The sequence below is a fragment of the Mustela nivalis genome (assembly GCF_964662115.1).
Source record: "Mustela nivalis genome assembly, chromosome: 15".
Taxonomy (NCBI): domain Eukaryota; kingdom Metazoa; phylum Chordata; class Mammalia; order Carnivora; family Mustelidae; genus Mustela; species Mustela nivalis.
Window position 1 is genome coordinate 7,581,197 of NC_139034.1, and position 26,294 is coordinate 7,607,490.

Consider the following 26,294-nt stretch of genomic DNA (forward strand, 5'->3'; position numbering starts at 1 on the left):
GACAGGGCTTCCAGCCTCCACCCTCTTCCCTTGGACAGTCTCAAGTCAATTGGTATTGCTTATTAAAAAAGCAGACCCAGAGCCAGATCGCACACTCCGCAGTTAGGTCGCCAGGGTCAGTGCAAAAAATGAAACAACTGATTCCCTTGACCTGAATCCTGCGCTTCTCAGGGGACACATGAAATTGAACTAGGTGTTTATCACCCTTATCATTTTCAGGTTTTATATTTAGCTCGTGACTCAGCAAAATGCTCAAATCTTTTTCTCATAAATTGTTGTCAAGGTAGACTGCCTCTGACCTATCCTTGAATTCTCAAATGGAAATAAGCAGCTATGACATGTCTCCTTGATTTTAGGTCTGTATTCAAGATCATTCAAAACCCGGCTCCAGCAACTATCAGACTGGCCATCTTTCCCATTTTGTGCTCTCTGCAAATCCAATGAGCATGCCCTTGAGCCTCCTGTCTCCACTGGAGGCTCCACCGACGGGCCCTGGGCGGTCAACTGAAATTCATCTGCCGCTGAAGAAGTGTAGTGCATTTCTTCCCATAAGAGACACGAGACAGCACAAGGACCCCGACATTTTGAAAGGGAGTCCATGCCGTGCTCAGTGGGCTGGGAGGCAAGCTGCAGAAATTGCTTAGTGCCCTGGAATCAGTTGTTGGCCAGCCCACGACGGCGCACAGTTAGAAGGGAATAGTAAGGGATCCACGTTCCCCTTCTGGGCATTCTACCAATCTTGAAGTAGCCCTACAAGCATCTTCTCCACCTCTCGTGGGCTCAGCTCCTCCTCCGTCACTTGCTCCTCTACAGAAGCTGAGCCGTAGGCACATACCCTTCCCCACCTAGCAAATGCCTCCTCACATTGTACCCGGAGCGCCAGGGTGCTTCCACCCACACCTTCCCAACGAATTTGAATCGTTCCGCTCCTTTCTCTTCTCAGACAGCACGTTGCTAAGTTACAGGAGATAATTAGGAACAGGTTTGGGAGCTCATTGCAATTCCAGTCACGGTGCTCTCTCTCTGCCCCCCTCTCTCTTCCTAAGGAGCACGAGGCGCAGGAGGAAAATGTTCGTTAAGCCGAACCTTCATTTTTAAAGCAGGTAACTCAGGTGCTGGGCATGGCGCAGCGGGCTGTCGCAAACCGCACAGATGAAGGGGTGTCGTGGAAATCCATGGAACACGTAACTGGACTCCCACCCTGCTTTGAGGAAAATGTCAGAAAAGGCCCTGGTCTCTAGATGGCGATTGTTTGTGCCCGGGGACAAGGGATAGAGCAGCCAGGAAATGAGCAGTTAAACCTTGTAATTCTAAAGTAGCAGGTGGAATCGTTCTAATCACCATTTGGCTAAACATGGTATTTTTCAAACCGGTAAGAACAGGCTGGTGTCTGAAAAGTGACTCCCTTTGATTTCCCAAGCAATCCTTTCAGGACAGATCAGAAGAAAGCAGAGTTTTAATCCACTCTGATTAATATTGCAAAATGAGCTTCCCTGACACCTGGAATATCACTCTCTACACCAATGATGAAAGAGGACAGCTCAGAAATTTAGGGAAATCCAATAAAACTTCAACCACCTGCAAGCAGAGGGAGGTCAACATTGTCTCTCTGAGGTTGGGGTCCCCCGTCACTCCCTGAATGACCTGGTGCCCTCTGGCCCAAGCCAGACCCACCCTCCTGTGACCCCACTGACTTGTTTGTGATTTGCAGGTCTCCATTTTCTCACACTTCCTGAGGAGGCAGAGCTGAGGCTGCCTCAGAGGGGCAAGGCACCCTTTGGATGCCAGGAGTTGATGTTTCCTGCATTTGTCACTGGGCATCTGTGTCTTCTACTCTATTTTCCTGGGAGCTCTCCATTTGCTGGTGCAGGACCTACTCGGTCCCCAGATTATTTATTGATGCCTTTCTCTCCCTAGGCCGTAAGCACCTCAAGGCTGGAGAGTGCCACATTCATCTTTGTAACAATAGACGTTTTTATTGAACACATAATTTTTCGCCCTCAATCTGAAGCTGTAATTCCTGGTCTGCCTTGAAAATCTTGAGCTATTCCAAATATTAACCATTTAGATTTATACTCTAAAGTCCTGAGGAAAAACTGCACAAAAATACTATTCCGATGGATTAAAGAGGTCTCTAGAAAGGCAACCCTTCCCTACTGAGATTACTTAGGAGTCTTTGGGTTTTGTTGTCGTTGTATTTATGTGGGGATGATGCAAAGATCTCATTTTTAGCTCAGGTCCGGTTGCATATAAGGGTTTCTGGGGCTCTCTGACCACCCCTCTATGATGGGCAAAACTCTGCAGAGCGCTACTCACTCACCTCAAGGAGAGTTCTCAACCAATGTCACCCTCCCCTGTCACAGTTAGTTGTATGATTTTAATAAAATGAACGTAGCACATTCGGTAGTACATACATTTCAAGTCACACGGAGCTCAGTACCAGTGACTGATGTCAGCTCAGATCCTGCCTCTGTTACAGGAGAGCTGTGTGCCCCTGGATGAGAAATGTACCCCTTCTGAATCTGCTACCCTCACCTATCATTAAGATGTTGGTACACAACTTGCAAAGATGTAAATGTTTTGGATTCTGCACATGAAACAACTAGCAACACGCTTGGCAGATAGCTGATGTTCAATAAGTGGCAGTGGGCATTATTATTACTATGATTCCAAGTACCAAGTTGATAATACGAAGAGAGTGAAGGGCTGCTGTGAGTGGAAATGGTGCAGCCATCCGAGGGGATTGTGGCAGCAGAACTCAGGGAAATTAGGTGAACATATGACTTAGGACCCATAAATCCACTTTTAGAAGAAGACTCCCAGAGAGCACAGCAGAAGGAACGAGACTCAGGTGACTGATTGCAGCCTTCTCCGTAGGTGGGGAGAGTGGAAGGCAGCCTAGGGTTTCACTCGGGGAATGGATGAGAAAAACAGTGGCTTCCCCTGACAGAAGATGGAAGCAAATGAAGGAATCAGCCAGAGGTACCATCAGAAATATCCCCTGGTCCTTATTTATTTCTTAAAATTTTCTATTTTTTAAAAGTAATCTCTCTACCCAACATGAGGCTCGAACTCACAACCCTGAGATGAAGAGTTGCACGCTCTACCAACAGAGCCAGGCAGGCACCCCCATCTGCTGGTCTTTAAAACACAGTCTGCCATTTATTAAAAATTAAGAAACAGGATGAATCCCACAGCACACTATTACTATTGCTATCGCTATAAATTTCAAAGCCTACATTCATGTAACCATGCTCTGTACTCTATGAAGATCTGTATAGATACAACGACATGTGCGAACATATAGGAGCAGGGACTTAAGGGTCGGGGTGGGGGGTGGGGCGAAGGTTAATGAGAGTGGAGTGAGGAAGAAGTGGGAGCAAAATGAATAAAATAAAACAAGAGAAGGCCTTTCTAGACTATTAGTGAACTCAAACAAGGAACGCATCCTTTTGCTTTGTTAGAAAAAAACCGTACTGGTCTCTACTGTGTGTCTTGGATAAAGACACTTGAAAGAAAATGACAAGGACAAAATGGAATCCTTGGAGACTCCTCCTTATATCCACAGCACCTAGAATATGATAGGCAGAAAACAAGTGCTGGAATGAATGGATAAAACAAGACATACTTGCATTCACAAAGAACTTTTCCTCCTTTAGGTCCCAGAAACTGACAGAACCCTTGGGATGACAGAAGGAAGTTTGAGAACTTGCTAGGAGGCACCACCAGTGCCTCTAGAAGATGAGGATAGAGGAAAAGAGGAATATCCAGAGTTGGGTCTCCAAGCCTCAAGGAGGCTGGTTTCATCTTTGGAGGGAGATAAACCTTAAGCAGAGGAAACAATAGGAATAACCCATGGGAGATGGAAAAGCACAAAATTAGCCAGTGTGTTGGACTCTGAACTCTACAAAACCCAGAAGAAGATGACTCTGCTTGTTACAGGGTAAGGTACACGGTATGCCAAGCTGTATAATTGATATTCTATGACATCAGGGTCGAGGGCCAAATCCCAGGCCTAATTGCAAATTTAAGGGGAAATTAGCTTCTGCGATGATATATGGCCTGTCAAAACTAATGGATTCCAGGTTCTGGCTGGGCTCAAATTCCCAAATGCAAATGTGCACAATGACTCCAATATTTTCTTCCTACCCCATTCTGTATTTATTGGGTGAGAATGTGCCTTTTGAGGATTTTATTCATTTTGAAACAATGAGGCATGTGATGGTGGCAAGTGATCGGAATCAAACAGCGTGTCCAATGCTTTGTTTTAATTTCTGATAAGTCCTTGGTACCTGCTTAATCTCTTCACAGGCCATTCATTCCATAGCGGGAGATTATCCCATCTGCTGTGTTGTCCCTAGTGGTCTGCTTATAGCAGCAAAACTTTTGGGGTATGTTTTAAAAATCTTTTTCTAGGTATTTCTGTTCTGACATACAGAGCTAAAGGAGACAGATGGTCATAAGGCAAAGATGAACTTTGGGGTTAAAAGGGTTTGAGATTTAGATTGGCCTCTTGCCAATCTAAAGGAAACTAAAAAGCACGATTTTTCAGAATTCTAATGTTCTCCTGCAGTTTGGTGTTCTTGCATATTTTAACATGGAATTACTTCTCATTTCTGGTGTCATTTCTTTTCTGAGACATCGATGTTTACAAATCAATCCTACAGCAAGAAACATTGTCAGACGTGAATTTGAGAGTCATCTTTCATCTTTAGAAAGACGCTGGCTGGAGATAGAGCCTGACTTTCTGACTTAGTGAAAAATGCACGTGGCTATGCTCAAGAATCACCATCATCAACTAAGGGACAGAAGCAGGAACCAGAAAAGTGCTGGACATCATACCTGGTAGGAAAGGCCTCTCACTCAAGCCCTCAGTACTCCCCCGCTCCAAATCAGAATCATTAGACATCTGCACATTTTAAGTCTCAAGTCAGGATTCTCAGCTAAACCTTCTAGAAAGACCCTCTGAAGGCAATGAGCAACCAGGTCGGCAAAGAAAGTTCAACAAGCATCTTTCAAGTGGAAAAGTCCAGACCAGAGCTCTCTTCTACTCTCCTTCTCTGACTTTTTCAATTAGTTCTGCATCATGATGCCAGAGTAACCTTTTCTCAGAGTATCCGGCATCATGCCATCCCCAACCCAATCCTATCTCTGTTGAAAACCTTTCAGTAGTTCTGTGGCGTTCTTGGTATAAAGATAAAATCCCACTGTGACTTCCAAGGCTTTGCATGGTCTGGCCCTTATTTATATCTCCAGACTCATTTCATGCCATACAATTTCTACAGTAGCCACACTGGCCTTCTACACATCCTGCTACCTTACGCCACAGGGCCTTTGCACATGTTCTCACTGACAGGGACGTTCTCACTCTCATTTTCCACTGCTTCCTACTCATTCTACAGTTCTCGAGTAAATATCACTTCCTCTAAGAACTCCTCCCTGATTCTCTAGTTAGATCAGATGCCATGATAGGCTTATAGCACTCTACACCTGCCTCAGAGCACTTGCCAACTCTAATTTTACATTCACTGACTGATGATCTGGTGGGTTTTCCCCCTGAATCATAAACACTGAGAGGACAGAGGCTGCGTCCATCTTGCAAACTGTTGTGCCCACAGTCTCTGGAACAGTCATGTCTTTAATAACTGCCTAAATGGATAAAGGAATGGATGAACCAACCCGGGCCAAAACCCACTTACACAATTGGGACTGCAGCCTTAGGGCAGAGGTTAGAAGGCTGTATGGACAGATGGCTGGATTATGGATTTAGTAACATGACCTTTGATCATGCAACACCTATTTCCCAAGCACATCTACCGGGAAATGGAGACATGGCTGGGCAGTCACAGCAAGTAGCAAGGACAGGTTACTGAGGCCCTCGTGTACTGGACACTGCTCTGGGCTTCCCATGGTGTCTCCGGAGGCTGACAGCGTAGGTCTGCATTGCGCTGGCTTAGAATCTTACTTAGCTCCACCACTTACTAAACTGTTTCCTTAAGCAAAGTACTCAAGTGCCAGAGACCTCCCATTCCTCATTTGTAAAATGGGAAAATGACAACATTAACTTCAGACTGGTATTGTGAGGTTTCGATGAACTATGTGTGTCAGTTACAGTGATATTTGGCACATGGTAAACATTACAAGTATCGCAGCTGTTATTAACATCCTTGTTTCAAGCACAAGGAAACTGGGAATCAGAAGGATTTGATGACTTTGTTGAAAGACTCACAGTGAGAAAAATGGCTAAGTTAGAACTCAACCAGGATGAGTCTGCCTCCAAAGTCTTTCTTCTCCTGACGCTGTTTGGTTTAGAGGCTGGGAGCTCTGAGCCCCTAGGCTGAAGGTCTTTGGTGTCAGCACATGAGCTAGACTGGGTCAGCTGTGGCGTAATAACCAGCACAAGAAGACGTACAGGATGGCAGGCAGCCAGCTGCCGAGTTCTGGCCACAGTTGCCCAGATCAAGTCAAGTTTCCAGGACAGGAGCCGGGCAAGGACCACGTGATGAGACCAGGAAGCGCCATCAAAATTCACAGTGGCTGGGACCAGTTGGCAAAGTTAGTGTGGGATGAACAAGATGGCTGGTGACACTAGGCCAGGCCAGGCCTCGGAAGGCTGTGGATGGAGAATGGCATTATTCCTGAAGCTCTAGGCTTCAGGCACTAGGTTTGCAGGAGGGAGGAATGAAGGATCCAGCCATGGGAACAGAGTTAGTTGTGGGGCCAGTCAGGGTCACAACAGTGCTGGGGCCCTTTCTGAGGCATCAAGCCAGGGATGGGGGTCAGAGAGTGGCAGGAAGAGTCTTATCCTGATGTACCACATGGGAGCCGGCCATGAATTTTCCTGCGGAAGCGTAGTTATGCATGACATTGGGATCTACAGGCAGTGTTTGAAGTCCTATAGTATAGGACTTCCTAGATTTCCCAGTACAAATGCAATTTCAGTATTCTGTTCTTTTGTTGTGGTAAGAACATACGTACTTGCCAAATCATGAATCTCAATTTGGGGTTCAGAAAATATGGCCCCTATAACTATAGTTCAGCTCGATTGTGAATTAAACCAGCTCTTGTGGACTGGAACTGGGAGTCAGATTCCTATTTCTATTTCCTGTGGGAAAATTCCTCCCAACTTCCAAAGAACTTTTGGAACAGAACCCACTTGTAGGCTGGGCACTGCCTACCCAGTGGAAAAAACCATTTGCTGATTATTAAGTTCAACGATAATGATATTGTGCCCCTCCTCGACATTATTCCACATTCCCTTCAGCCACAGGACATGGTATTTTAACAAAAACCAGAAATACCAAAAACTGTGGCTTGACAAGGAACCCATGGTCCCTTCAACAATATATGAATTAAAAGGAGAGGGGCGCCTGGGTGGCTCAGTGGTTTAAAGCCTCTGCCTTCAGCTCAGGTCATGATCCCAGGGTCCTGGGATCAAGCCCCGCATGGGGCTCTCTGCTCAGCAGGGAGCCTGCTTCCTCCTCTCTCTCTGCCTGCCTCTCTGCCTACTTGTGATCTCTGTCTGTCAAATAAATAAATAAAATATTTAAAAAAAATAAATAAAAAAAAATAAAAGGAGAGAGCTTGCCATTTTCTGACTGAAAGCTCATGGCTCTTGAGAACATAGCAAGGTTAATGGGGGTCATCCTGCTTGGGGACACGTCCTTGGGGACACATCTTTACATGTGCCAGCCCACCAGTCTAGCTAATGCACAAGGACGAGAGGAGTCTCACCTGCACTTCAGGAGGACCTTGGTGTGTCTTTCTCTGTCTCTGTCTCTCTGTGTATCTCTCTCTGTCAAATAAATAAATAAAATCTAAAAAATAAAATAAAATCACAGAGCCTGGGACCAGTTGAGTATAGTTAGTATGGAATGAACAAGATGGCTGGTGACACTAGGCCAGGCCTTGGAGGACTGTGGATGGAGACTGGGGTTATTCCCGAAGTTTGGGATGGCACTAGGCTTGCAGGAGGGAGGAATGAAGGATCCAGCCATCGGAAGAGTTGTGGGGCCAGTCAGGATCACAACAGTGCTGGGGCCCCTCTTGAGGTATCAAGCCAGAGGTAGCTGGCTCTCTCAGCTGCCTTTTGCTTGGCTTCTGCCTTCTTTTCTTGGGGGCAGGAAACTAAGCAGGACATTCTAGACTTTTTTGTTGCTTGTGAACAAGATCCTTCCCTCTCTTTCCCTTCCCCCACTTCCATCTCACAGTATTACCTCTGGCCTTAGATCCAACACTTTATATCCACACAGCACCACAGCAAACCGTGGATAACCAGAGCCACAGAAACCCCTATGGCCTTGAGTTTTCACGTCTCCCATTCTGCTGGTTTGTGCATAGTCATTTTTCCCCACTACCAAAGAGCTTTGCTTCATTTTTTTGCACAAATGATACCAAAACAAGAATGAGGAAACAAAACAATAACAAAAATCAGTAAATTGTTCTAGCCCTTGGAACATCTGTGTTCCTGAGTCCTTGCCCCATGGCCAACATGCTTTACCTCTGATCAACTCAGTTTTGCATCTGTCACTCAGTGATGGAGCCCTCACCCGACACAAGGCTATAACTTGTCACATGAAGATGAATCACTCTTATCCCAGAAGGAGTTCAGTCTGCAAAGCTTATAATCAGTATGGACACTGGAATTCACTCAACTTTAATGAGGGAAACTGAATACATGATTTCCCAGTGGAATGTACTCCTTGTCCATGAAGCAGGCAAATGGACAGCCGCCATGTTCTTCACCAGTTCTTTAGCACACTGAGTAGAATAATTTGATTCTAGAAGTGATATAAAACAGATTTCAATTGACTATCTCCAAACTGGATACCTGGCCCTGAGTTACAAAAATAAAATCCTAATTCCTAATACACCGGGACCCTAATTTTCAACTTCTCTGAGTTAGAGTTAGCTGGCATGCCACATAGCTGGTTTAGTCACATACTGTATTTACAGCTGTTCTTAAATGGCTAAAACATAAAATGCTATATTTCTGTTTCTACTTAATAGGTGGAAAAACATGTTTATATGAGAAAAAGGAAATGGTCAGCTTAGTTTGGGCAGCACATTCTAAAGATACTGATAGGAACAGAAGGCCTTACAGAAAATCAAATGTTTCTGCCACATGATTTCCTTATTTTTTTTTCTATTCTAGACCATTTTTGTTCCTAATTCTGCTACAGAATTTTTTCTTTTTTCTTTTTTTTTCCCAAAGATTTATTTATTTATTTGAAAAAGAGAGCGCACAATGGGGGAAAAGCAGAGGAAGAGAATCTTCAAGCTGACTCCCTGCTGAGCACATAGCCAGATGCAGGGCTCGATCCCACAACCCATGAGCTCATGACCCAAGGAAAAACAAAGAGTCGGCTGCTTAACCAACTGAGCCACAGAAAAGAGGCAGATGCTTCTGAAGACTTCTCTTTCCCTTCCATCCAGGAGTGTCTCTGAAACACAGATAACCCTGTGACTGGCAGCAGAGTGACCAGAGCTTCCTGTCCAGGTATCTTTTGCACTCCTGATTTGGAGGGCAAGATGAAAAACTTTCACTCGTTTTAACTTCAGCTGAAATTACAGACAATCTTCAAGTTTCTTGGAACTAAATACTTAACTTTCATGAAGCTGGATAAGCAACTTTGTCATAACCTTTCCAATTCCATAAAGTAGAAACAATGCCAGCATTATAGCTAATCTAATCAGCAAACACAGCAGAACATAATCAGAATAGTGCGTGGTCATTAGAAATAAGAGAATATTTTAGCCACTCTGCTTAGCTCTTGGGTTTATGTAAACCCTTGGCTCAATGGAGAGAATTTCCCTATGTTAACATCTGCTTTATTTTTAAATTTTTTAATGTAAAATTATAATTGGCCAGGCTTATTCCTTTATGCATTCATTCACTGTTACGGCCAACAACTCTTTATCAAGCCCCTACAATTTGCTAACCAGAGTGCAAAGCACTGGGGATCTGACAGCAGAAAGTTAGCACGGGCCTCCGCTTTCGCGGAGCTTACATTTTAGTGGGAGACTGGTGGTGAACAAAAAGTCAATGAATACTCAGAAGTTAGAGAGTAATAGGGGCTTTGTATGGATTTGGAAGAGATACTGTGGTAAAGAGAAACTAAACTGGGGAGTCATAAAAGGTCTTTCTGGGGCACCTAGGTGGCTCAGTTGGTTAAGCGTCTGCCTTCAGCTCAGGTCATGATCCCAGAGACCCTGGATCGAGTCCCGAGTTGGGTTAGACTCCCAGTTCAGTGGGGAGCCTGCTTCTCCCTCTGCCCTGCCCCCAACCCCGACTCATTCTCATTCTCTCTCTCTCTCAAATAAATACATAAGATCTTCTTTTTTTTTTTTTTTTTTAAGGTGTTTCTGAAAAAAGACATTTATATTGGGCTGTAAATGGCAAGCAGGAACCAGCCGTCAAAGGTCAGGACACCACACATGGCAGCAGGAAGAGCACACTGAGCAAAGTCGCTGTAGTCCTCCGAGGAAGTGACAGAGGTCCCAAGACAGTGAATTCAAAGGCAGCACAGAGGAAGGTCTACACTCCAGAGCCAGACTCGGGCATTTGAATCCCAGCTCCACCACCAGGATTCAAGTATCACTGGAGTACGTTCTCTAACTCCTGTGAGGGTGTTTTGTTTTGTTTTATTTTTTTTAAGATTTTATTTATTTATTTGACAGATAGAGATCACAAGTAGGCAGAGAGGCAGGCGGGGTGGGGGGGTAGCCTCCCCGCTGAGCAGAGAGCCCGATGTGGGGATCGATCCCAGGACACTGGGATCATGACCTGAGCCAAAGGCAGAGGCTTAACCCACTGAGCCACCCAGGCACCCATCCTGTGAGGGTTTTGTAAACCTTTGTGTCCTTATTGGTAAAGTATGGATCGTGATAGCTTCCCACTCAGATTTGTCACAAGGTTTAAAGGGACTCATATATGTTAGAATAATGCCCGATACATACTAAGCGTGATGTAAGGGATGGTCACCATTTTTAGTACCAAAAGTGCCCCAAGTATATGCAATCATGATCACACCTGCGTTATTCACAATAGCTAAAAGATGTAAGTGACCCAGATGTTTACAGATGGATAAATGCATAGACAAAATGTGGTCCTTCCACACAACGGAATGTTACTTGGCCTCAAAAAGGAAGGACATTTGGACATGCACCACACATGGATGCACCACGAGGACATTATGCTTTATGAAACAACCTAGTCACAAAAAGACAAACATTGTATGACTTCACCTAATATGGGATGTCCAGAGTAGGCAAATTCACAGAGGCAGAGGGTAGAAGGGTGGTTGCCAGGGGATCAGGAAGGGGGACTGAGGGCTTAGTGTTTACTGGGGGCAGAGACTCAGGTTGGGAAGATGAAAAAATTCTGAAGATGGATGGTGGTGATGGTTGTATGACAATGTGGATACACCTAACATTACTGAACTAGACACTTCAATAGCTAAGATAGGAAAATTCAATGCTATGTGTATTTTAACACAACTTTTTTTTGAAACGCTAAAGGGGGCGCCTGGGCATCTCAGTGGGTTAAGTCACCACCTTCGGCTCAGGCCATGATCTCAGGGTCCTGGGATCAAGCTCAGCATTGGGCTCTCTGCTCAGCGGGAAGCCTGCTTCCCCCTCTCTCTCTGCCTGCCTCTCTACCTGTTTGTGATCTGTCAAATAAATAAATAAAATCTTTTTTAAAAAGTGCTAAATATAAAGTACAATGTTCAATCATATCAGAGTAGAGATGGAGTAGCATTTAGGTGGTAGCCAAGGTTACTGGGACATGAGAAGTTGTACATCTCTAAGAATTTCCACTCACATCTCAGTCTACACGACTGGGACCCCAGGCGTGTTCAGTTCACTGCCCACCTGCATAGTTCTGGTGACCATGGATGGAATTTTCACTCAAGACTATTTTCCTTCTCACAGCTCCCTGATGTAATAGCCAAGGTTCTTGTTATAAGCAACAGAAATTGTCAGGAGAGGAGTTTATTTAAAGGATATGATATGGGCTCGAGAAGTAGGCCCAAGGCTAAACATCCAGGAAGAGACCCCAAATCATGCCACAATACAGGGCTGCTTGGAAGACTGGGCCAGAGATGTCACTGCACCCCAAATGCCACTATTTACACCACTGTAGCTGTAACTACCACTGTCATCAGGACAAATGTCACTTATAGGTGGGACAGACTCTATGCCGCCACCCCCAAGAACTATATGCCTCAGCTGTCACAGCAAGGATAAATTCCATGTGGAACTTCCTGTTCCAGATTTCTTACTTGTAGTTGGAATAGGACTGATAGATGAAAGTCACCGGCCTGTACCTTAACTTGATATGGCCAAGTGAGCTCTTGAGTTTCTCTTGGAGTCGTAGGATTCACAAATCTGGAAATTTTACAAAATAACAAAGGTAAAAAGTACAGGGCAGCCAGAATCCTACCAAACATCCCCTACGGTCCACTCCACTTCTACCCTTCGAGCATCAACATACACTCTTCCTTCACAGTGAAACTTCACAACCATACATGATCTAGAAAAATGACCACAAAGTTCCTATGATTGTCTCGGCAAGGAAAAACCTGATGTCCTCAAAATATCAATGATCCTGAAATCAATCTCTAAACTTAAGGATATAAGAACTAATGGGGTCAGTGTTGGGCAGGTTCAATTTGAAATGCTAAAGAGAAAGTCAAATCTAGAATCCAGGAGATGGTCTGGTTTGGATGTATGAATGGAGGAGTCACTTGTGCGTTAGGTTTGCTTTCTAACACAACTGCTGAGGGTGACATCTTGGCCAACACTTCATGGAGGAGGCAGAAGAAAAGGAGCCAACAGGGGATGCTGACTAGGAGGCTGGGGGAAGAACAAGGAGAGAAGTGAGGCCAGGGGAGCGGCCAAGAGTATCACAGGCACAGAGGGGTACAGAGACTGGGAAAGGAAAGAGTCTCTAGTCTTTGACGATGTTCCAGAACATAGCTTCACCCAAACCATGAATGCAAGCCAGAACTCAGTGGGCTGAATGGGGCATGAGTGGGAGGCACAGAGGGGAGGCAGCCAAGTCCACACCAACCCTGTCTCTACAGGGAAGGGGAGGGATGTGCCAGAAGACTTTATATAACAGAGTGGCTGATGTTTGCCCTGCGCATGAGCACACACTGTGTGGTCAACCTGCCTAGGCTTCAACGTGAACATTAATCATCCGTGTGCCCAGTTCAGACGTATGCTTGGTGTCTCATTTATCTTTCAGCGAAGGCTCCATTGAGTTTATTCAGGCACAAAGATTCTAGAGACTGTTTCAATTTAAAATGGTTCGGCAAATGGGCACTTAAATAGAGACAATGGTTTTGGCAATGATTTGGGGGCTTTAAGAAAAATAAATTTGCACCCGCAACTCAAGATATTTTTGTTTTGTTTTTCTGGGGTGAGTTATAAGCCGTTTCTAAGAAAAGTTACCCGGCGACAGTCACTTACATCCTTGTGTGTTCGATTTTGTCGTTTCTCTAGTTCATTCTTACTTAATATCCTTGATTGGAAATGTGCGCTTCTATTTTCTATGCAAATTGGGGAAAGGGCATATGAACTGAATTATTAATATACCAAGCACATGTCCCATATTTATGCCAACAAAACCAGCAATAGCCTGCTGTCACCAGCTGCAGATCCTGATTTTTTTTTTAAAGAATTTATTTATTTATTTAACAGAGAGAGAGAGAGAGAGAGAGAGAGAGAGAGATAGATCACAAGTAAGCTAAGAGGCAGGCAGAAAGAGAGGGGGAAGCAGGCTCCCTGCCAAGCACAGAGCCCAATGTGGGACTCGATCCCAGAACCCGGAAATCGTGTCCTGAGCTGAAGGCAGAGGCTTAACCCATTGAGCCACACAGGTACCAGATCCTGATTTCTTCATGTCTTCCAGCTACTAATGTAGCTAGTCATAAAGTATCTTCATGTCTTCCAGCTGTCATAAAGTGTATGTAGAGAGAATTCCCTTACTCCAAAAATCTTTAAAGTCTTGCAGTGTTAAGAATTTTGCCAACAGAAAGACAGCGCTTACGGGCTTCCAGAAAGATAGCAAAGTGGGTGACAATGCCAAGAGCCTCCTCCTCACTAGATGCTATGACATACGGAAGCCACAAAAAGTTTTAGCAGCAAAAATGCCAGTGATGAATAGGAGATCTGACCTGACCCATGCCAGGTTGCTCTGTCTAAATTCGCAGGGCAGTGATGACAAGAGCAAGTTCTAGATCACAGAGGGCTGAATTGGACCAAGGTTCACATCTGTGAGGGCCTGTTTTCCTGAGTTTGCCTCAGAGAAGCAAGGAGAAGGTGCCTGATTCCTAACCCTTTGCCCCTTCATCTGTATATTAGGGATATTCAGACCCACTTTACAGGTTTCTTAGGAAGACTGAACATGTCCATGCTGGTGGAGTCTCACTTGCACGCCTTGCACCAATGATGGTGGTGGCATCATTCTTATTCCACTTGAGTTCCGGCCACTGAAGTTCACCATAGCAGGCTGAGCTCCAACTAACTTCTGTGCCAGGCCCTCCACCCCCAGCCCTGTGTGGCTTCCTGCTCTTTGGTCTTGCAGCTCTCTATTCCAATGTGTCTAGAATGAGTTCTAGGCTCCTCTGAGTCTCCTGGGACATAGACTTCCCTTCTATAAAGAAACAATGCTGCCCTGTTCAATCAGCTTATGACAGCTAAGGCATCAGATTTCTTTCTTTCTTTTAATAATTTTTAAATTTTCATTTTTTTTTAAGACTTTTGTTATTTGAGAGAGAGAGAATGAACAGTGGAGGTCAGAGGGAAAGAGAGAGAAGCAGACACCGTGTCAAGCAGGAGGACCCATGTGGAGTTCAGTCCCAAGACCCTGGGATCACGACCTGAGCGGAAGGCAGGTGCCTAACCAACTGAGCTACCCAAGGCATTTGGGTAACCAACTGATGCCCAAAACATCTGTTTTCTCAGCACCTCTAGTTCTCATGACTATATGAAAGTCCTTCTCTGAACCATAAGTGTATTGGTCAAGGTTCACAGAGAAACAGAACCAATAGTGCATACAGAGATATAAATATAAAGAAAATATGTAAAGGATAGGCTTGTGTAACTACAGAGGCTGGCAAGACCCAAGATATGCAGGGCCATTCCTTTGGCCCCTGATTTGGCAAGGTGGAGACCCAGAAGAGCTGATGGATGAGTTGCAGTCTGAGTCCAAAGGCCTGAGAACCAAGAGAGGCAAGGATGCCGTTCTAGGTCAAAAACTGGCAAGTTTGAGCCCCAGGAAGGGCCAGTGTTTCAGTTTGAGTTCAAAGATAGAAAAAAAAGCTGATGTCCCAATCCAAAGGCTATTAGGCAGGAATTCTCTCCTACATTGGGGAGGCTCTGTCTTTTTGTTCTGCTTAGGCCTTCAACTGATGGGTTGAGGCCCACCCACCTTAGGAAGGACAATCTGCTTTGCTCTATCTACAACTGAAATATTAATCCCATTTAGAAAAACTCACAAATGCACCCAGAATAATGTTTGAACAAATATCTGTGAACACCCTATAGCCCAGTTAAGATGACATATGAAATTTACCATCGCAATAAGCATATAGTCCCAAGGCTCAAGCCTAGGCTAATCGTAAGATTCCACTAGCTAAAGGTGGACACATGACAAAACACTAATGAAGCAGACCAGATAAGTCATATACTGCGGACTTCTAGGAAAGGACATCCTTTTTTCTCTTTCTTTCATTGGGATGCCTAGAGCTACTGTAGCTGTTCACCATCCTGAAGAAGTCAGTATAAGGAGACCAGAGTGGGCCAGGAGAGTCCCAGAGGAATGCTATGGCCCTAATCAAGCTATATATAAAGTCTGATTACCTTGCAACATTTCCATTACCCATCCTCCACTGTGTGACCCAGTTTGGTTGGGTTTTCTGAAACTTGCAACATGAAGTCTAACTGGTCTATTTACTCCAACACTAGGATCAATTTTGTCAGCAATCTGCCCCTGTTCCTGAGTTCTGTCCCTGTATAAGCAGTCAGTATCTGGGACAATATCCTATCTAAATTATGTACTGGACCTGGAAAGTCTCCCTCAAATGTCACCTCTGCCTAGTCTTACCAGAATGACCTCTACCCTGCCCTGCCAAATCTCAAGCAGAGAGGAATGATGTCCTAGAGTGAACCCCAATTTGGAACATTCCTTTGGCCCTTGAGATTTGAAGTCCTTTTCAGAAGCAGCCCCTCCATCCTGCCCATTCCCAACATTCTCCCTTTTGCAATAGCTAGTGCCATCTGGTAATGGATTATGACCAAATAGTAGAAAAAATAATTGCATTGGTAATATGACAGGAAAAACAAAATAAATGATCAAAGACAGAATAGTTGTTGCTGGCAAGTATAATTGTTGAAGCAAAAGCTGTATTTGATCAAATCAGCAGCTTTTTCTATCCCCAAATTATTTCCCTGAGAAAAGAAACAGGAGGTAGTTGGTGAAAGAAGAGGTTGCCTCCCATGCTGCTAATTTCAATTCAGCTGTGAATTTACTTATGTGAACTTCCTCCATCTACTTATGTTTTTGACCCACACAGATTTAGGCTTAATATTGGGTAGGTATTTCTTTATAACTTATTTTTTATTGAGCCACTTATTTTGATGCTCTGAAGTTTAATGAATAAATTTTTATTCAACGTAATCCTGCTCAATTTACAAACAGTATTGATAACTCAAAAATAAAATAAAATAAAATATTTAAAGCATGAAGCCAGAGTCAGAGATCTAGGATTGGTGGGATTTCTAAGTATTTGCTGCCTCGGTTCTGGTATTTACTCATGAAAGTCACAACAGAGTTAAATCCTGCCCAGGAAGGAGGAAAGTGTAAGACTTAGATGTTCTGACTAGGGAGTCTGCATAACCGATTGGGAGGGGACAGAAAGACGTACAACCAATTCCATCGGGTTCCAGGGGAGCCTTGAAATCCTATCTTCAGGATTACATGGGAGAAATCCACTGAGCACTAGGTTTATAAAATGAATGGAGGCTGCTTTAGCAGAATCTTGAAAATGGCAACCCCAGGCCTCTTCTTGGTTTGGTCTGTCTCTTCCCAGGCTGAGGTTCCATGACTGCTGGCCAAGTCCAGTCTTGAGTTTCTGAATCTGGGTGCTGCAAAGATAGGGTACAACTCTTCTTCCTGATCCTAAGGCAGAGTGGATATGGGAGAAGGAGCCATCCTACTCGAGTGAGCTTCAGGGAAGCTCGTTCTTGAGTGACAGCCAGGGTTCAGCTCAGGCAAGGAGGTGGAGGAACATTTAGTGATGATGGAGGGGAGTGTGTTTTCCTGCAATAAGAATTCCAGAGGGCAGGGCAGAAATGTTTGAGTGATAGTCAGCTGGGACCCTTGGGCCAGGGGAGAGGGAGCCCAGATCAGCTTAGGGTCAAGAGAAGTGGATGGTGGTTGGCTGGAGGGCCTTATAACTTGGGCATGGATCAAAAATTACAATAATTCACTCATCCGTCCTATGAATATTTATTGAGTGTGCTCTCCATGCCAGATGGTGGTTTGGCAATGAGAATACAGGCGAGAATAACACAAAGTCCTCACCACGTGGAGTATATCCTCTACTGGGCCAGACATCAGGCTCTGGAGAAGTGCAGTGAGGAAGCATCAGATAGTCAGAGAACTGACAGGGACAGTGGCTGCTTTCTTAGGTAAGGTGGCTGGGAAAGACCTGCCTGAGGAATCCCATTGAGCAGAGAACTGAAGGGAGCAGGGAAGGCCAAGACCAGGAGGCTTCCCCCAGAGGCCATGGGGGCCATATGGTATGTGGAGGAAGGCTTCCAGAACAGAGGGGCCAACACAGGAGGAGGGGAGGGAAAGGGGAAACAGGAGTGAAGGGCCAGAGCAGGCAGGCTCTGAGAGGTCCTGGCCTGGTGTTTGAACTTTATTCTGCGTGGAACACCAGGCCAGTGGCACCGAGTGTGGAAGTGTCATGATCTGCTATTACACCACAGACCTGTGGTGTGAGGGGTTCAGCTGGCCTCAGCTGTCTGGAGTGTTAGTCCCATCAGCAGCCATGAAGACAAGCATGGCCCAGGCCTCTCAGGAGCAGCCACATGCAGGAGTGGGGGTTTTTCCCTGCCCTAAAAGTGAGGTGGCAGAAGCCAAAGGTGGTCTTCAGCTCCCGAGACTTAGACAATATGGGAAACTTCTGGTGAGGGGACTGTGGTTTCTAAAGACAATCATCTCCCACCGAGAAAGGTTTGGCTCCTCTAGAGAGGCACACACAGCCTATTGACTGGACTTCCAAGCAAGGCCTATTCGTTCCAGGCTGCTGGCAGGAAGCTCGAGGCAGGGGTGGGAGGTGTGTCCTCGTTGCCTGCGAGGGCCCGAGCTCTGGGCCAGAAGGGCACAGTGGCTGGGCTAAGTGGGAAGGCCGCACACTGTCACCTGGCAGGACCAGAACCGTAGTAAGAACAGCAACAACTAGAGCACTGTCTGCAACAGCTTCCAGAGTAAAATCTACCCAAAATGAAAGTGTAGAAATTCTTTTTTTTTTTTTTAAGATTTTATTTATTTATTTGACAGGCAGAGATTACAAGTAGGCTGAGAGGCAGGCAGAGAGAGAGAGGAGGAAGCAGCCTCCCTGCTGAGCAGAGAGCCCTATGCGGGGCTTGATCCCAGGACCCTGGGATCATGACCTGAGCCAAAGGCAGAGGCTTTAGCCCACTGAGCCACCCAGGCGCCCCTGAAAGTGTAGAAAGTGTAGAAATTCTGATTCTTCCCTCACTTAATCCTACTGAGGGACTCTGAAATGGATAGCAGACAGCAATGACACATGCAAATGGGTGCACATGCACACATGCTCACACACGCGCACACACGCCCTCCCGTCCCGCACAGGTTACCGGACTGGTTCTGAATGGATCCCGTTACTGCGCTCTGCCTAGACACGCAAGTCGCAGATTGGTAAAGACGTGGAAACCTAGAACTGGATTGAAGCTCTTCAGTCACCTGATCCAATGTGCTCTGTTTTGCAAGTAAGAAAGGGGAGGGGGTCCTCCAGAAAGATGAAGTGGCCTGACCAGGAATATGGGCCCTGGGAAGCAGAGGAGGAGGAAAGGCAGGGCCCCTCCGTGTGCTGCAGATTGGGACTCCTATCCTCCCTGTCCAGGTGAAGGCCAGCCCATCAGAGTGAAAATTCCATCATGTTCACCTACCACCCTAAGTTGTCCCCGTCCTGATCAACCCCACCCCCGCCCTCCAGCCTCCTCTCAAAAGATGGCGACCTCACCCAGACCCACAACCATTTGGGTGGTGCTCAGTAAACAGAACTCTGGGACCACAAGAAGTAGGCACGGGGCTAAAAGTTCTGACAGCTCTAAGAATAGCACCAGCATTAAGCAATAACTTGCCAAGAGCCACAGTTAAAACGGTCTCAGATGTAACCAAATGGATTAGCATTTACACGTGGAAATGAATGTGCTCTCCTTCCCAGCATTCCGATTGGTGGGTTCTGTCTCTCTCCAGTGATGTTTCTATTGCTCATAACATCCCTGGACCTTCCCTTTAAGACAACAATAGCAGTGAAGTAGGCTTTTGAGTCAAAGTTACCTAAGTTGAATCGTAGTTCTAAAACATACTGACTAGCTTGTGTGACTATGGGTGGGTTACTTAATCCCTCTGAACTGTAGCTTCTTCAATTATAAAAAAAAGCCATAATTATCCTTACATCACAAAACTGATAAGAAATTAAATAAGATGACAGAAAGGAAAGTACCTGTGCTTGGTATAGAATAGATTCCCAGAAATACTTTTTCTTTCTCCTTTGGGAATGACCCTCAGAAAGTGAAGCATTAGTTTAAGTAACTTAGTGGAGCCAAATTGTTACCTATTATTCTGAAGGTGAATAACATCTTTGAAGACGGCCAACAGTTATTAGGATTCAAGTGTGATAAGTAAGAACAGCAATCAAAAGTACAGTGCAAGGTACAGCCGTCGTGTTCGTAATAAGAATGGTTTTCTGTATGGATCAAAGACAGTTTCCTTGATGTTCACCATGTTCTAAGCACTGTGCTGGGTAGTGTGACTATAACACTAAATAGACCATAGTCCTTGTCCTGAGGAGCTCACGGGTCTGTATAAGCGACAGTGGCATTGCTAGTGAAGTTTTCAAAAGTAATGTATATGGTGTTGAAGATATTCTAGAAACTTTGTTAAAAATAAATTTTACTGCCTCATATCTTAAAAAATAAATTTTACTGCCTCATATCTTAAAAACTGCCTCCACATAAATCATTAGAAAAATAATTAGAGGGGCGCCTGGGTGGCTCAATGGGTTAAAGCCTCTGCTTTCGGCTCAGGTCATGATCTCGGGGTCCTGGGATCGAGCCCTGCATAGGGCTCTCTGCTCAGCAGGGAGCCTGCTTCCCCCTCTCTGTCTGCCGGCCTCTTTGCCTACTTGTGATCTCTGCCTGTCAAATAAATAAATAAAATCTTTAAAAAATAATTAGATAATTCCCCAAATAATTAGCTATTCTTTACTAATTTGGCATGGTTTTATCAAGATAAGCAATTAATAAATATTTTAATTTCATAATTATGTAGGCATTTTCCAAACCTAGGTTTTCAAACCAAGAAAGCTACTGATATTTGTTATAATCTCTGATCAGGGGGCGCCCCGGGTGGCTCAGTCAGTTAAGCGTCAGCCTTTGGCTCAGGTAATGATCCCAGGGCTCTGGGATTGGGGGATGGGGGGGGTCCCTGCTCAGCAGGGAGTCTTCTTCTCCCTCTTCTGGCCCCTTCCCATTGCTCCTCTCTTGCTTGCTCTCTCAGGTAAATAAATAAAATCTTTTTTTGAAAAAGAATCTCGGGGCGCCTGGGTGGCTCAGTGGGTTAAAACCTCTGCCTTCGGCTCGGGTCATGATCCTGGAGTCCTGGGATCGAGCCCCGCATCGGGCTCTCTGCTCAGCAGGGAGCCCTGCTTTCTCCTCTCTGCCTGCCTCTCTGCTCACTTGTGATTTCTGTCTGTCAAATAAATAAATTAAAATCTTTAAAAAAAAAAGAATCTCTAATCAGGTTATTAATTATTATTTTAACAGTAAGTGGCCTTCATAACACAAAGACAAAGCTTCAACGTGTGAACTATTTTTCTGTCTTATATAGAACAAAAACCACCCTCCCTAGGAAGTTTAATGCCCTTCTATTTTGCCTTGGTTTCCTTAATTGTGAAATGGAGATATTAGAATTACCTACTCAAAATATTGTGGTGAGGATTAAATGAGCCCGTAGGATTTAAAAGGTTTAAGCAGTCTGAGCAGCACAGTGAGTCTGCTGTTACCATGTGTTATTCTAATCTGATACCCACACAATAATACCAGGTAGTGGGTTATGGACGGCCTTCTACACTGGAATTCTACATTCCCCTTATGATTAAAAGACGTCATCCAAAGTCAGCTTTCTGGGTTTTGTTTCACGGTCAGCAAAAACTCAATATGAGGCATTATGAGTATGCAAAGAGAAACAAATATAAAGATCCAACCCTCTGATGTGGCCTGAGGCGGGGAGGCCATGAGTGTGGGGAAATGGGAGTTCTTCCAGGATGAAGCCTAGAGGCGCTCATGTTGCTCTGTTGGTAGCAGCTCGCCAAGTCTGAATCTGACCATGAACGTTCCTTCTTGCATTCTACAGCCCTTTGCCACAGCATCCGCAGAACGAAGATACAGCAAGGTGGGGTCTGGCCGTCACCCCAGGCGCTGAGATCACGGGAAAACGGAGGACGGGGATCTGGTGTAGTAAACCTCAGTCTGACCTCCTTTCAGTCCTCCCGGACCCCGAGGCTGGGGCTGTGGGGGCGGGCTGTGAACCTTCTCTCCTACCCCAACGGCAGCCTTGGTGTAGGGTCATTGCATGCAGAGAAGAGAAAGTAAGGACACATGTGGCGTGGAGAACCCAAAAGGCTACGGCTCTCCATCTCAGGACTCTACATCTCTGGTTGAAGGCTGGGGAGAAGGCGATAGGAATGGGGTAGACCAGGAGGACAAAGAAAAAGAGTTTATGTCCCAATACATCCAATTCTCTGCCCTGAACCAGAATTTTCAGTGCTTTCAACATTTAGACATTCCTGTAGAATGCCTCAGAGCAACCTGGTCTGACGTGGACGCCGTCTTAGGTTTTGCTGAGGGCCTCTCCTCTGGAGAATGAGAGAAGGCCACTCCCCGGAAGTGAAGTGAAGACACCCCGTCAGCGGCTGAGAGAGAAAGCTGAGGACGGCCTCAAGAAGACCAGCAGCTGCAGGCGGATGGCAGGTGCCAAAGGCCAGAGAGGGGGCGAGTCTCAGAAGTTCCATTTCCCCTTCCCCGGGAAGCCTGGTGGATAAGGAAGACGGCTCCCCTTTTATCTCGGGAAAATCTAAGGAGCACCGTGAGACTGGTGACCTGAGTGGTTCAGATCTTATCAGAAACACAGGGCGCATGACAGGAAGTAGTATTGAAGAAGCGGAAGTAGCATGTGTCTGAGAAGGCGGTGGTAATCCAAACGCGGAGGAGAGGCTTGAGGGGCTCGGGGGCAGCTAGCAGCCAAAATGAAGGTGAAGATGCTGAGCCGGAACCCTGACAACTGTGTCCCCGAAACCAAACTGGACTTACAAAGAGTTCCAAGAAACTATGATCCTACCTTACATTCTTTTGAGGTCCCACGAGAATATGTAAGAGCTTCCAATGCTGCCAAACTGGAACGGGTATTTGCAAAACCATTCCTTGCTTCTCTGGATGGTCACCGAGATGGAGTCAGTTGCTTGGCAAAGCATCCAAAGAGCCTGGCTACTGTCCTTTCTGGGGCATGTGATGGAGAGGTTAGAATTTGGAACTTGACTACACGGAAATGAATCCGTACAATACAAGCCCATGAAGGTTTTGTACGAGGAATATGTACTCGCTTTTGTGGGACTTCTTTTTTTACTGTTGGCGATGACAAAACTGTGAAGCAATGGAAAATGGATGGGCCGGGCCACAGAGAAGAGGAAGAACCATTACATACAATATTAGGAAAGACAGTGTATACAGGAATTGATCATCACTGGAAAGAAGCGGTTTTTGCCACATGTGGACAGCAAGTAGACATTTGGGATGAACAAAGAACAAGGCTTATCTGTTCAATGACCTGGGGATTCGACAGTACAAGTAGTGTTAAATTTAACCCAATTGAGACATTTCTCTTGGGAAGTTGTGCTTCTGACAGGAATATAGTACTATATGATATGAGGCAAGCTACTCCTCTGAAAAAGGTCATCTTAGATATGAGAACAAATACAATTTGTTGGAACCCTATGGAAGCTTTCATTTTTACTGCAGCAAATGAAGATTACAACTTGTATACGTTTGATATGCGTGCGCTGGACACTCCTGTAATGGTACATATGGATCACGTGTCTGCGGTGCTTGATGTGGATTATTCTCCCACTGGGAAAGAGTTTGTGTCTGCTAGTTTTGATAAATCTGTTCGTATCTTTCCTGTGGACAAAAGTAGAAACAGGGAAGTCTATCACACAAAGAGAATGCAACATGTTATCTGTGTAAAATGGACTTCTGACAGCAAATATATTATGTGTGGATCTAATGAAATGAACATTCGTCTGTGGAAAGCTAATGCTTCTGAAAAAATTGGGTGTGCTTACATCACAAGAAAAAGCAGCCAAAGATTATAATCAGAAGTTGAAGGAGAAATTTCAGCATCATCCACATATAAAACGCATTGCTCATCACCGGCATCTACCAAAATCTATCTACAGCCAGATCCAGGAAGAGCAGATCATGAAGGAAGCTCGCCGACAAAAGGAGGTGAATCCTCTCAAACATAGCAAGCCTGGATCTGTGGCAATTGTGTCAGAAAAGAAGAAACACGTAGTGGCAGTTGTGAAATAATACTTGGTATTCCTACCAATCCTGATGTATAATTATTTGTTATATTTTGATGTGCAGACTGTGCAAATAAAGTACTGGCTCTAGAATAATGACAAACAGCTCAGTTCCATGTGTAGAACATTACCCTGAAAAACTGTCCTGAAAGATGGCCTGGTTGATAAAACTATCCAACATTTTATCCTTTATCTGCTTGCTTATTTCATTGAAGAATACAGTATTGCCAATTAACATGTTAATTACTGCTAGAAATTGCAGATACACTTTGATCTATTATTGTACGTATACTGTACATTTGAATTTATGTTTATGACCAAACATCTCTTTTGTTGTCTTTAGTATTACTTTGGGTAATTATTGCAATGATTCTTCCAGTGATTACATATAATGTGTGGAAAAATTATGTCAGAACTTTTAAAAATTCATTTAATTTTCTATGCTTTATTTATATTTGGCTCTTTGAGACTTTAAAGATAATCAAGTTGCATTTATATAACTTTTATAAATAATCATTATAATTTATGGTCAAGTTAAGATAATAAAACATCCTTTTCTCAGCATTATTAAAAAAAAAAAAAAAAAGAAAGAAACACAGGGCAACTTGCTTATTCTTGTCTGGGGTCCTCTCCCAAAACAAAGTCACCAGAGCACATGGAAATAGGCAACGGTTCTTAGAGTACTGGGAATGCATGATTCAGAAGACGAGTGCTAAAACAGACTATCCTTTCCATTCACAACACGGATGTGTATTTTCCTCCTACGTGCTGGCTACTGAGCTAGGCACTTAGGGCCCAACAACGAACCATCAGACAGCACCACCACACCCACAGAGTTGAAATTCTGGAGGGGGAGACACAGCGCTAAGCAAGAAATGAAGAGTGCCCTCTCGGCCCGAGAGCTGAGCGCTATGGGAGGGTGTAGGAGGCAGATTTAATTCGACATACCTCTTGTATGGATAAGGAGTAACAGCTCTAAGGTTATTCTTTTATTCTGTTCTTCTGTTACTACTTTATTCTGTTACTACTTTGAAAGTCCAAACGCCTAAGCTTTCCCTATCTGCCCCTTTCTGGAACCCCCAAAGCATCTCCAAATGGATCCCAAAGTACTTTCAGGTAGGTATAGCACAGACACTGCAGTGAAGCTGTTCAGGCTCACCTTCTATTCCTTCATAGTTTCCATGTTTACCTTGTTTTATTTACTCATTTGGTAAAAAGTGACTCAGTTCCTCTGTTCGACTGTTTTAGCATCCATGAAATGTGGAGGAGCTCCCTCTATCCCATCTTCCCCGTGCAAACACTAGTTACGGGGTCTTGAGAGGGCTTTTCACTGAGAGCACTGTTGGCCTCTCACATTAGTAAAACCTATTGTTAATATGCTCCCTAAATTGTTCAAACCACTAATGTTAGCATGTGATCTTTATCACTCCTTTCATCCCAAACCGCTTTCCATAATAAGATATGACATTGCCAAGGCTGTTCATTTAATACAGCACAACTGCTTTTTCTGGGTCTGTGGGAGTAGACAGACTAACCTCTTTAGTCCACTGAAATGAATTTCCACCAAGCCTACTTGACTTGTTGTTAGAATATTCAAGAATACGTAGAGTTGGAAAGTAATTTTTGAGATTATTGATGCCATCTTTGTTACTGGGCAAAAGAGAAAATCATAGGGTTGCTGATCTGAACCTCAAATGCTATGTAAAGTAAAACAGGGCACAACATTTGCTTTCTTGGCATGTAAATTTTGAATCATAGCAACTTGTATTAGGTTGTTCATAAAAATTTTGAATTATAGGTGTAAAATGGTAGTTATAATAAACACCTTCTGAAAGTTTACCTGGATAAATATACTTTTTTTTTTTTTTTTTTAATGTCAGAGAACATATTACCACAAGAAGTTAATGCCATAATTGCGTGACTGATCAGGACTAGGTTTCTCTCGCTATCGTACAATTTCCCCCAACACTAAACTGGAACGTTATGGCTGAGTGTGCTGATATTTCCAACACCCTTACCATTGACACTTGCACTTGGCAGTTACTTCTCAGAAGCCCCTCCTACTCAACAACTTAAAAATTGAATGGAACTTATTTTGCCAAACTTGACACCTACGTCTCCAAGATTATTGCAAATGGATTTGATGTTCTCTTTAAATTCCCTTGAATGATTTTCCTCCTTTCCTGGCCAGTGGTCTACCACACCAGGGCTGCTGGGATAGGATGTGATGGGAACCTCGAACTTTCCCACGATGGAAGTAGCGTAGGAGGGATCTGTCGTGCTCTCCTTGAAGTGATTACTCTTTGTGGGCTTCTTCACATCCTCCTCCACGTCTCCCTTCGCCAGGCTGCCCCGCTACACAGGGCGCCCATTATTTGGAGTGACCCAGCA

The 26,294-nt window shown here is 44.6% G+C and overlaps 1 protein-coding gene and 1 pseudogene across 3 annotated transcripts in view; one reads left to right on the forward strand and one right to left on the reverse strand.

The window, feature by feature from the left end:
• The window catches only part of SPATA13 (spermatogenesis associated 13), a 342,569-nt gene that overhangs the window by 238,931 nt on the left and 77,344 nt on the right, over positions 1-26,294 (reverse strand). The window lies entirely within an intron of this gene.
• Positions 22,187-23,983, forward strand: LOC309848843 (DDB1- and CUL4-associated factor 13 pseudogene; annotated as a pseudogene). The gene has a single exon. The product of its transcript is annotated as a DDB1- and CUL4-associated factor 13 pseudogene (transcript).